Source organism: Triturus cristatus, chromosome 9 (genome assembly GCF_964204655.1).
Source record: "Triturus cristatus chromosome 9, aTriCri1.1, whole genome shotgun sequence".
Lineage (NCBI taxonomy): Eukaryota > Metazoa > Chordata > Amphibia > Caudata > Salamandridae > Triturus > Triturus cristatus.
In genome coordinates this window covers 256,612,221-256,623,421 of record NC_140592.1, presented here as the reverse complement: position 1 = coordinate 256,623,421, position 11,201 = coordinate 256,612,221, and the positions used below count along the sequence as shown (strand labels likewise).

The window sequence follows — 11,201 nt, the reverse complement described above, 5'->3', positions numbered from 1 at the left end:
TTACAACAAACAATTGATGGACGGAATGCTGACAATGCAAACATTCTCCCCCAGTCAAGAGATCTGGGTTAAATCCATCGTTCTTTTGCCCACTACACCACCCCAGTTTAGACATGGCCATATGCAAATCAGTCTTGACCCTGTGCCTCATGGGAACAGTCCAGCCCGAACTGCCAAGCCATGTCTTCCCTGGACCGGAATCAAGCATCCTAGGACCGGTTTCTGGCTATCAGCCGTCATCAGCCAGGATAGCTTGACTCCAGTGGCGTAGTGAGCACGGGTCCCACGTCTGGGAATACCCATCCCACTTAGGGCGAAAAGCGTTACAACAAACAATTGATGGACGGAATGCTGACAATGCAAACATTCTCCCCCAGTCAAGAGATCTGGGTTAAATCCATCGTTCTTTATGCAAATCAGTCTTGACCCTGTGACTGGGGGAGAATGTTTGCATTGTCAGCATTCCGTCCATCAATTGTTTGTTGTAACGCTTTTCGCCCTAAGTGGGATGGGTATTCCCAGACGTGGGACCCGTGCTCACTACGCCACTGGAGTCAAGCTATCCTGGCTGATGACGGCTGATAGCCAGAAACCGGTCCTAGGATGCTTGATTCCGGTCCAGGGAAGACATGGCTTGGCAGTTCGGGCTGGACTGTTCCCATGAGGCACAGGGTCAAGACTGATTTGCATATGGCCATGTCTAAACTGGGGTGGTGTAGTGGGCAAAAGAACAATGGATTTAACCCAGATCTCTTGACTGGGGGAGAATGTTTGCATTGTCAGCATTCCGTCCATCAATTGTTTGTTGTAACGCTTTTCGCCCTAAGTGGGATGGGTATTCCCAGACGTGGGACCCGTGCTCACTACGCCACTGGAGTCAAGCTATCCTGGCTGATGACGGCTGATAGCCAGAAACCGGTCCTAGGATGCTTGATTCCGGTCCAGGGAAGACATGGCTTGGCAGTTCGGGCTGGACTGTTCCCATGAGGCACAGGGTCAAGACTGATTTGCATATGGCCATGTCTAAACTGGGGTGGTGTAGTGGGCAAAAGAACAATGGATTTAACCCAGATCTCTTGACTGGGGGAGAATGTTTGCATTGTCAGCATTCCGTCCATCAATTGTTTGTTGTAACGCTTTTCGCCCTAAGTGGGATGGGTATTCCCAGACGTGGGACCCGTGCTCACTACGCCACTGGAGTCAAGCTATCCTGGCTGATGACGGCTGATAGCCAGAAACCGGTCCTAGGATGCTTGATTCCGGTCCAGGGAAGACATGGCTTGGCAGTTCGGGCTGGACTGTTCCCATGAGGCACAGGGTCAAGACTGATTTGCATATGGCCATGTCTAAACTGGGGTGGTGTAGTGGGCAAAAGAACAATGGATTTAACCCAGATCTCTTGACTGGGGGAGAATGTTTGCATTGTCAGCATTCCGTCCATCAATTGTTTGTTGTAACGCTTTTCGCCCTAAGTGGGATGGGTATTCCCAGACGTGGGACCCGTGCTCACTACGCCACTGGAGTCAAGCTATCCTGGCTGATGACGGCTGATAGCCAGAAACCGGTCCTAGGATGCTTGATTCCGGTCCAGGGAAGACATGGCTTGGCAGTTCGGGCTGGACTGTTCCCATGAGGCACAGGGTCAAGACTGATTTGCATATGGCCATGTCTAAACTGGGGTGGTGTAGTGGGCAAAAGAACAATGGATTTAACCCAGATCTCTTGACTGGGGGAGAATGTTTGCATTGTCAGCATTCCGTCCATCAATTGTTTGTTGTAACGCTTTTCGCCCTAAGTGGGATGGGTATTCCCAGACGTGGGACCCGTGCTCACTACGCCACTGGAGTCAAGCTATCCTGGCTGATGACGGCTGATAGCCAGAAACCGGTCCTAGGATGCTTGATTCCGGTCCAGGGAAGACATGGCTTGGCAGTTCGGGCTGGACTGTTCCCATGAGGCACAGGGTCAAGACTGATTTGCATATGGCCATGTCTAAACTGGGGTGGTGTAGTGGGCAAAAGAACAATGGATTTAACCCAGATCTCTTGACTGGGGGAGAATGTTTGCATTGTCAGCATTCCGTCCATCAATTGTTTGTTGTAACGCTTTTCGCCCTAAGTGGGATGGGTATTCCCAGACGTGGGACCCGTGCTCACTACGCCACTGGAGTCAAGCTATCCTGGCTGATGACGGCTGATAGCCAGAAACCGGTCCTAGGATGCTTGATTCCGGTCCAGGGAAGACATGGCTTGGCAGTTCGGGCTGGACTGTTCCCATGAGGCACAGGGTCAAGACTGATTTGCATATGGCCATGTCTAAACTGGGGTGGTGTAGTGGGCAAAAGAACAATGGATTTAACCCAGATCTCTTGACTGGGGGAGAATGTTTGCATTGTCAGCATTCCGTCCATCAATTGTTTGTTGTAACGCTTTTCGCCCTAAGTGGGATGGGTATTCCCAGACGTGGGACCCGTGCTCACTACGCCACTGGAGTCAAGCTATCCTGGCTGATGACGGCTGATAGCCAGAAACCGGTCCTAGGATGCTTGATTCCGGTCCAGGGAAGACATGGCTTGGCAGTTCGGGCTGGACTGTTCCCATGAGGCACAGGGTCAAGACTGATTTGCATATGGCCATGTCTAAACTGGGGTGGTGTAGTGGGCAAAAGAACAATGGATTTAACCCAGATCTCTTGACTGGGGGAGAATGTTTGCATTGTCAGCATTCCGTCCATCAATTGTTTGTTGTAACGCTTTTCGCCCTAAGTGGGATGGGTATTCCCAGACGTGGGACCCGTGCTCACTACGCCACTGGAGTCAAGCTATCCTGGCTGATGACGGCTGATAGCCAGAAACCGGTCCTAGGATGCTTGATTCCGGTCCAGGGAAGACATGGCTTGGCAGTTCGGGCTGGACTGTTCCCATGAGGCACAGGGTCAAGACTGATTTGCATATGGCCATGTCTAAACTGGGGTGGTGTAGTGGGCAAAAGAACAATGGATTTAACCCAGATCTCTTGACTGGGGGAGAATGTTTGCATTGTCAGCATTCCGTCCATCAATTGTTTGTTGTAACGCTTTTCGCCCTAAGTGGGATGGGTATTCCCAGACGTGGGACCCGTGCTCACTACGCCACTGGAGTCAAGCTATCCTGGCTGATGACGGCTGATAGCCAGAAACCGGTCCTAGGATGCTTGATTCCGGTCCAGGGAAGACATGGCTTGGCAGTTCGGGCTGGACTGTTCCCATGAGGCACAGGGTCAAGACTGATTTGCATATGGCCATGTCTAAACTGGGGTGGTGTAGTGGGCAAAAGAACAATGGATTTAACCCAGATCTCTTGACTGGGGGAGAATGTTTGCATTGTCAGCATTCCGTCCATCAATTGTTTGTTGTAACGCTTTTCGCCCTAAGTGGGATGGGTATTCCCAGACGTGGGACCCGTGCTCACTACGCCACTGGAGTCAAGCTATCCTGGCTGATGACGGCTGATAGCCAGAAACCGGTCCTAGGATGCTTGATTCCGGTCCAGGGAAGACATGGCTTGGCAGTTCGGGCTGGACTGTTCCCATGAGGCACAGGGTCAAGACTGATTTGCATATGGCCATGTCTAAACTGGGGTGGTGTAGTGGGCAAAAGAACAATGGATTTAACCCAGATCTCTTGACTGGGGCAGAATGTTTGCATTGTCAGCATTCCGTCCATCAATTGTTTGTTGTAACGCTTTTCGCCCTAAGTGGGATGGGTATTCCCAGACGTGGGACCCGTGCTCACTACGCCACTGGAGTCAAGCTATCCTGGCTGATGACGGCTGATAGCCAGAAACCGGTCCTAGGATGCTTGATTCCGGTCCAGGGAAGACATGGCTTGGCAGTTCGGGCTGGACTGTTCCCATGAGGCACAGGGTCAAGACTGATTTGCATATGGCCATGTCTAAACTGGGGTGGTGTAGTGGGCAAAAGAACAATGGATTTAACCCAGATCTCTTGACTGGGGGAGAATGTTTGCATTGTCAGCATTCCGTCCATCAATTGTTTGTTGTAACGCTTTTCCTTGATTTAATGCATAGCCAGAGACCAACCCAAATTTCTTGGCTTCGGCCTCTATGATCAGCATTGCTACTCCGGGGTCAGCAGTAACTATAGCAATATCGTCAGCATATGCTAATGTTTTTGTTGCATATCCCTGTGATATAATAGGGGTTATACGATTATTTTTCTCCAAATAGCGAATGAAGGAATCAATGTATATTGCAAAAAGCAATGGCGAGCAAGGACATCCCTGCCGAGTTCCCCTGGAAATTACGATTTCCTTGTTTAAACTTCCATTAACAGATACAACAGCTCTAGGATTATTATACATTTTTTGTAATGCCTGTATGATTTTAGTTTGAAATCCCACCGTCGCCATAGCTTTCCAGAGAAACTGCCAGGAGACTCTATCAAAGGCCTTCTCTGCATCCAGAAGTATCAGGGCCATAGGGTCTCCGGTAGTTTCTGTTCCGTCAAAAAGTGTAATGACCCTCTGGATAAGATTAATCGTTGACCTTCCAGGAACAAAACCATGCTGACTTTTAGCGATGACTTTATGTATTATAGGTGCTATTCGATTTGCCAAGATTTTGGAATATATTTTTGAATCGACATTTATAAGGGTTATTGGACGGTATGATCCTAGCTGTTCTAGTGGTTTCCCCTTTTTGGCAAAGATGACAATTTTGGCTTTAGACCAAGAGCCTGGAGGTTCTCCCCCAGAGAAGATATGTATAATTAAGTCCCAAAGTATATGTTTAATTTCTTCTATAAATATACTATAGAATTCTGATGGAATACAGTCCAATCCTGTTGCCTTTCCTTTAGGGAGACTTTTGACTGCAATCAAAATCTCTTCCATGCTTGGAGTTTCCTCTAGAGCCAGCTGTGTATTTACCTCGAGCTTTTCAGTTTCACAATTCTCTAGGTATCTTTCTATTTCTATAATATCTCCATTACCATTATCCGTATATAGACTACGAACATTTCTAAAGATTTGGTACTATAACTATCTTGGTTTTCAGTTGTTTTTCTTTTCTGGTAGGGATGTAGGGTCTTTTTCTGTATCATAGCATTAGGCGAATCACATATACGCTACCTTTTTCACTAGTGTTCCAACCCTCTTATACACCATCTTCTCTTATGGGTCTCTTAAAAATCTACACAAAGATTAACTTGTTTTTTACTATTGTACGCTATTCAGCAAACTTTTTATCAAAACACATGTCCTCCAGACTCAGTGTACAATGTATGTTTGTAATTTTATATATATATGTGATTATTTTTGTCAGTTTAGGAAATTGTGGCTGTCCTGAAGAAGGCGCTTAGCACGCCGAAACACGCGTAGAGAAATAAAGAATGTGTCTACCATCTAGCCACTATGTTTCAATAAGAAACAAACAGTTTATAATTCTGTCTAAGCTTTTGTATGTTAGAAATTGTTTGTATCGTATTGTTCTATATTTGTTTGTGCATATATATATTAATGTTTCTCTTTATGTTGTAAAGTATGTCCCATTAGTTTAACAACTTTTTTATCATGAACTTATATTAATAAAATGAAGTTTTTAATATAAATGTTTGAGTACACTGAGTCAATGTTCTTATCAATGTGTCTAACAAAGGTTAATGTATGACCAGTTAATTGCCCAGGCTTTTTTGCTCTCAACTGCCAATGCCAAAGCCACACTCACCGTAGTGAAATACATATAGTAAAATGGCAGTTGGCATGCTCCGCCACCCAAATCACGGTCATTTGCACCAATGGCTATCAGCCACATCGCGGCAGCGACGGCCTGGCTCCAGCAGTGTGTCACTGCCAATGCAAAAGCCACACTCGCAGTATTGAAATACATATAGTAAAATGGCGGTTGGCATGCTTCGCCACCCAAATCACGGTCATTGGCACCAATGGCTAGCAGCAACATTGCGGTAGTGACTGCCTAGCCTCAGCGGTGTGTCACCGCCATGGCCCATGCTCTTACAGACAATGGGAATAGCAATTGCGGTAGCCTAATGCATTTTTTAAAATAGCGGTAGGCATGCTCCACCACCGCAGGCCGGTCGTTGGATGCATTGGAAAAAAGTGGACCTGGATCACCAATAGCAGAAGCTTAGAACCACTGAAACTACCCCAGGGGGCTTTATATGTGTGGAAGTGAGCCTCACATTTCCACAGCTTCCAGACACTGCTGCCTGACACTCCTCACCACCAACTGTTTCTGCTCCTGTCTCCTGTCTCCAGACACTGCTGCCTGACACTCCTCACCCCAACTGCTGTTGCTGCTGCTCCTGTCTCCTGTCTCCAGACACTGGTGCCTGACAACCCTCACCACCAACTGCTGCTGCTCCTGTCTCCAGACACTGCTGCCTGACATCCCTCACCACCAACTGCTGCTGCTCCTGTCTCCTGGACCCAGTGATGTTGAGGACTGAGAACATCAGGGCCCGTCCCTTCACCACAGAGGAGCTGGAGGTCCTGGTGGACGAGGTGCTCACACAGTATGGGAGGCTATATGGTGCTCCAAATGTCATGGTAAGTGTTTCATAGTGGAAGTGAGAGTGCATGGAGTGCACACATGAAGTTCATCTTCTGCAGTATGTGCCTGAATGTGTGGGTTTGTGTCTTACACTGCCTAGCATGCTGACTCCAGGGAAAGGAGGTTTGTAGCCTATTTTAGACATTTCCCTGGCTGCACATCAGGATAGGAGGGACATGCATTGTTTTTGCAGCCATACAGTGACACAGCAAGTTTGTTAAGCTGGAGTCAGGACAGAAATTGCCTGTGTAAATGGATGTGTGGGTCCATGATGTTCTTCACAGGCTCATCTGTTTACGTCCAGAGGGTACTGATGGAAGTGTGTCTGACTTAATATTGCCACCATGTATAGGTCAGCATTATGCACAAGAATGAAATGCCAGAGGGTGACATTCTTGGTGGAAATTCATCTCTGACACAGCAGATTGTTGTACTTTTGAACCGACCCCCTTCCATTTTCATCATCATGTGTACTGACTCGCATGTGTAGCACTGTTTTCCCTTTTATTATGTCCCAGCATGTGACATTTCTGATGCCCCACATTGAATCTCAGTGTGAGCCTCCCTGGCCTGCACAGTCACTACCCAATTTGACAAGGACACATCACTGAATGAGACATATGGGTTGTCTTCTACCCTATCCATCAAAGAGCTATCTCAGCCCTGTAGATTGCACACGACAGACATTTTGATAAGGGTGTGAGATTGTAAGATCATGTCCCTAAATGTGACCTCCATGACTCAGTGGGCCATTCACAGGGCAAAGACATTGGGGCTGTGCAGTGTTGGACACAGTGATTCTGCCCCGACACATTTCCAATGTAATGTATGCCTTGCTCACCCACAAACTGGATAGCAGATGTGGACCTCCTACACATAGCTTTCTGTGCTGGAATCCTGCATGTGTATGAGATGGGCAGGTACTGTGTCCACCCTCCTACCTGCATGTTTTTTGGTATGATTATCCCATGCTTATGTACTGTGTGTCATGCTGTATGGTCTCTGCTCAACATGTCTGTGAAGTAGTGCTGAGTTAGTATCATGCTCCTGTACTGAGAGATAGTTGTATGTAACCCAGTGTCACTCAAATTTCCCCCTCTTGTCTCCCATGCCTGCAGCTCAAAGTCCACCTGCATAAGGTCGTGTGGAGGGCCATTGCACACAAGGTATCTCCAACCGACATCAACCAACGTCACTGTCACTAGAGGTGGGTTGACATCTGCCGGCTGAGCAAAAACATGGCAGAGATGATGCTGGGGCTGCTCCCTCAGATTGGCAGGTTGGCACGCAGGAGCATGACACCACTAATGGCATGTATCCTAGCTGTGACACAGCCTGATATGGATGCACATTTGAAGGGCCATCAGCAGCAAACTGGGAGTGAGTATTCTGGTAAGGGTGACTTTGGTTGTGAGTGACTGCATGTAGTCCAAGCCTGAGCTAGTGCTGAGTTCTGTGATGTTGCTAGTGTGATGCAATGGCTTCTAAGTGCCCTCTGTGTTGGGTGCAGCTGTCATGCATTTTCCCTACATGTGCTTTCTCATTTAATTGATGTAATGGCCCTTGACATTGCATTCTGAGTTGTGGCCTTAATGCATCGGTTGCATTGGGGGAGTCAGGGACATCCCATGAATGTGAACGGAAGTGTGCCTCATCTGAGTGTGCTTTCATCAATGTGTGCAGTGCCTGACCTCAAAATTGAAAGAACTACACATCTGACACCAATGTGCATCTGTAGTTGTGCCCCGAAATGCGACATAGTGGATGGCAGAAGCTCATAGCCATAGTAAACTGATATTTTGGAGTCTGTATCTGTGTTGTCCCCTTATGCTGACTCCAGATGTGACTGTGACAACATGTTGGGAGGTACATCTTTTCTCCCCTCAGAGCCCTAGGCATAAACAGAGGTATCTGTATGTCTGGTTACACAGAGGCACGGGCAGGCTATTTGGCTGTTTGGGCATCATATGGGTCAGTTATGCCAAGTTTGCATGATGACATGCAGTTTGTGACTTTGGAATTGAGGTTGCACAATGTTACTGCACAGGGTGGTGTACAACATGGGGGTATCATCATCTTGTTTTGTACTTTGCTTGCATATGATGTTTGTGTGAATGCCACTAAACTGAATCTACATCTCTGTCTCTTGCATCATCTACAGTGGGCACAGAAGGACAGGGGATGGACACCAGTGGTGAGGCATCAGGCACGAATTCTACACACGAGCACACTGACACTGATGTGACCAGCGCCTCGGAGGGGGACAGGCGTCTGCTTGAGGAATCACAGCCATAGACACCAACCTCAACATCATCTGATGACAGCGGTGACTCTTCTATGTTGGTGGGCACAGGGAGCGGGAACTCTGCCTCCTCTTCCACCCCACAGCGTCCAGTGCCCAAACTCCCAGCAACTTCCACTAGTGCTCACGTGCTCGCATCAGTAAGAAGGGAAGAGTGTCATTTACCCCAGGCACTGCTGCCCCTGCCCCTGTCTCCCCTGCTGCCCTCAGTGTTGAGGCTGTTGACCTTTTGCACCAGCTGTGTGTGAGTCAGACAACTCTCCTCAATGCCTTCCTAGACCATGACAAGAAGTTGGCACAGGTGGTTGCCTTCATGGAGGGGATTCATTCAGACGTGGGTGGGCTACACATGACTGTCCAGTCTTTGTCCTCCACAGTGACAGCAGCCATTCAGCTGTCACAGGCTCAGAGTCCAGCTCCAGTCCCTTTGGCCACCCCCCTGCCAGTGGCAACTTTTGACAAGAGTGACCACACACCACAGACCTCAAGCTTAAGATACAGCACACGCAGCACACAACAGCAGCACCCCAAGTGGGCCAGAGTGCCGACACCATCCCCCAAAAAAACAAAAGCCACCCCAGAGCGCAAAAAGAAAAGCTCTTCAGATGACACTCAGGGTCATCAAGCCAAAAAGCAGGCCTCTGGGTCACATGCCTCAAAGGCATCCCCAGGCAAGGACACTCCGGTCCCAAAAGCATCTCGCAGAGAAAAGCAGTCAGTTCCCATGCCTGCTGTGAAGTTGGTGCCTGCTAAGAGACCACAGAAAAAGCCCTCTAAGGCATATTCACCCACAACCTCAACTCCCATCCAGACCCCTGTGAAGCAGGTGAAGGAGGTCACTGTAGGGGGTTCACCTGCTCAACAGGTGATGGAGGGGAAAAGGCAAGGCCAGGCCAAGCGCACCTCTGGATCCAGTAGGTCCGCAGAGGGAGGCTAACCAGCTGCACCTGATGCAGTTTTGGTGGAGAGTGTGTCTGTTGTGCCCGCCCCACTTACCACTCCGCCCAAGACAATAATTCCCTATCGAGTCCCCAAGAAGTGGAAAGGCACCCCTCTACCTTCTCCGTCCCACACTGTGTCTCATGGCAGCATGACTCCACCTTCACATGCCACCACACCACCCGGTCCAAGCAGCCCTCCGGCTCCCAAACCCACTGATGCCTCTACCTCAGCTTGTCTTCTCTCTCCCAGGTCCAGTCCTCCAACTGGCCCAGACACTCAGCCACCTCCCAGTCCGACTGACAGCCAAGTCTGAGTCAAAGTTGCCCACACACACCTGTCTCTCCCACAGGAGTGCCTGGACTGCCCCTTGTTATCCCCCTAACTATGTTGCTGACCATGGCAGTGTATAGTCTCATCCATTCCCTGTGCAGCCTCTCATGCACACATGTGCCTACTCTGCACTTTAGACTGGCCACCGGCCTTGCTGTTCTTTACCGTGTTTGCCCATTCCCTGTGCAGCCTCTCATGTACCTACTCTGCACTTTGGACTGGCCACTGGCCTTGCTGTTTATTACTGTGTTTGCCCATTCCCTGAGCAGCCTCTCATGTACCTACTCTGCCATTTGGACTGGCCACTGGCCTTGTTCTTCTTTACTGTGTTTGCCCATTCCCTGTGCAGCCTCTCATGTATGTACTCTGCACTTTGGACTGGCCACTGGCCTTGCTGTTCAATACTGTGTTTGCCCATTCCCTGTGCAGCCTCTCATGTACCTACTCTGCACTTTAGACTGGCCACTGGCCTTGCTCTTCTTTACTGTGTTTGCCCATTCCCTGTGCAGTCTCTCATGTATGTACTCTGCACTTTGGACTGGCCACTGGCCTTGCTGTTCTTTACTGTGGTTGCCCATTCCCTGTGCAGCCTCTCATGCACCTACTTAGCCCTTTGGACTGGCCACTGGTCTTGCTCTTGGCTACTTTTGATGCCTATCTGTGTAATATGTAATAGAGACAGTTACTCCTGTTGCCTCCTTTGTAAGTGTCCCTGCTAAATAAAGGGTTTTCTATGTGGCTATGATTAATGTGGCACATGCTCTGTATGCCACTTTATCATTGCCAATGGCTTGCTTCACTTTTCCAGGGTTTTGCAGAGGTGACAGGCACTTCATTTTTTCTTGACTCTGAGGTTTGGGGGTGCAATGATGGTTGTTTGTGATGACCTAGTGTTATCCTAATCACTCTATGGTCAGGTTAGCCAAATTGTACACATTTCATGTTTGGATGCACTGCCAGCACAGAGTGGGATTCTATCCACAGGATTGCAGGCAGGCTGGCCAGGGTCCATCACATCTGTGTGATCATTTTTGATGTGTGAACAGCAGTGTTGGTGTA

General features: G+C 48.7%; 1 long non-coding RNA gene across 1 annotated transcript; it reads left to right on the top strand.

The window, feature by feature from the left end:
- Positions 1-6,283: 6,283 nt before the first annotated feature.
- On the top strand, positions 6,284-9,082 carry LOC146797706 (uncharacterized). The gene is made up of 3 exons (XR_014969027.1): positions 6,284-6,564; positions 7,687-7,960; positions 8,730-9,082. It is a non-coding gene; the product is annotated as an uncharacterized LOC146797706 (long non-coding RNA).
- Positions 9,083-11,201: the final 2,119 nt, after the last annotated feature.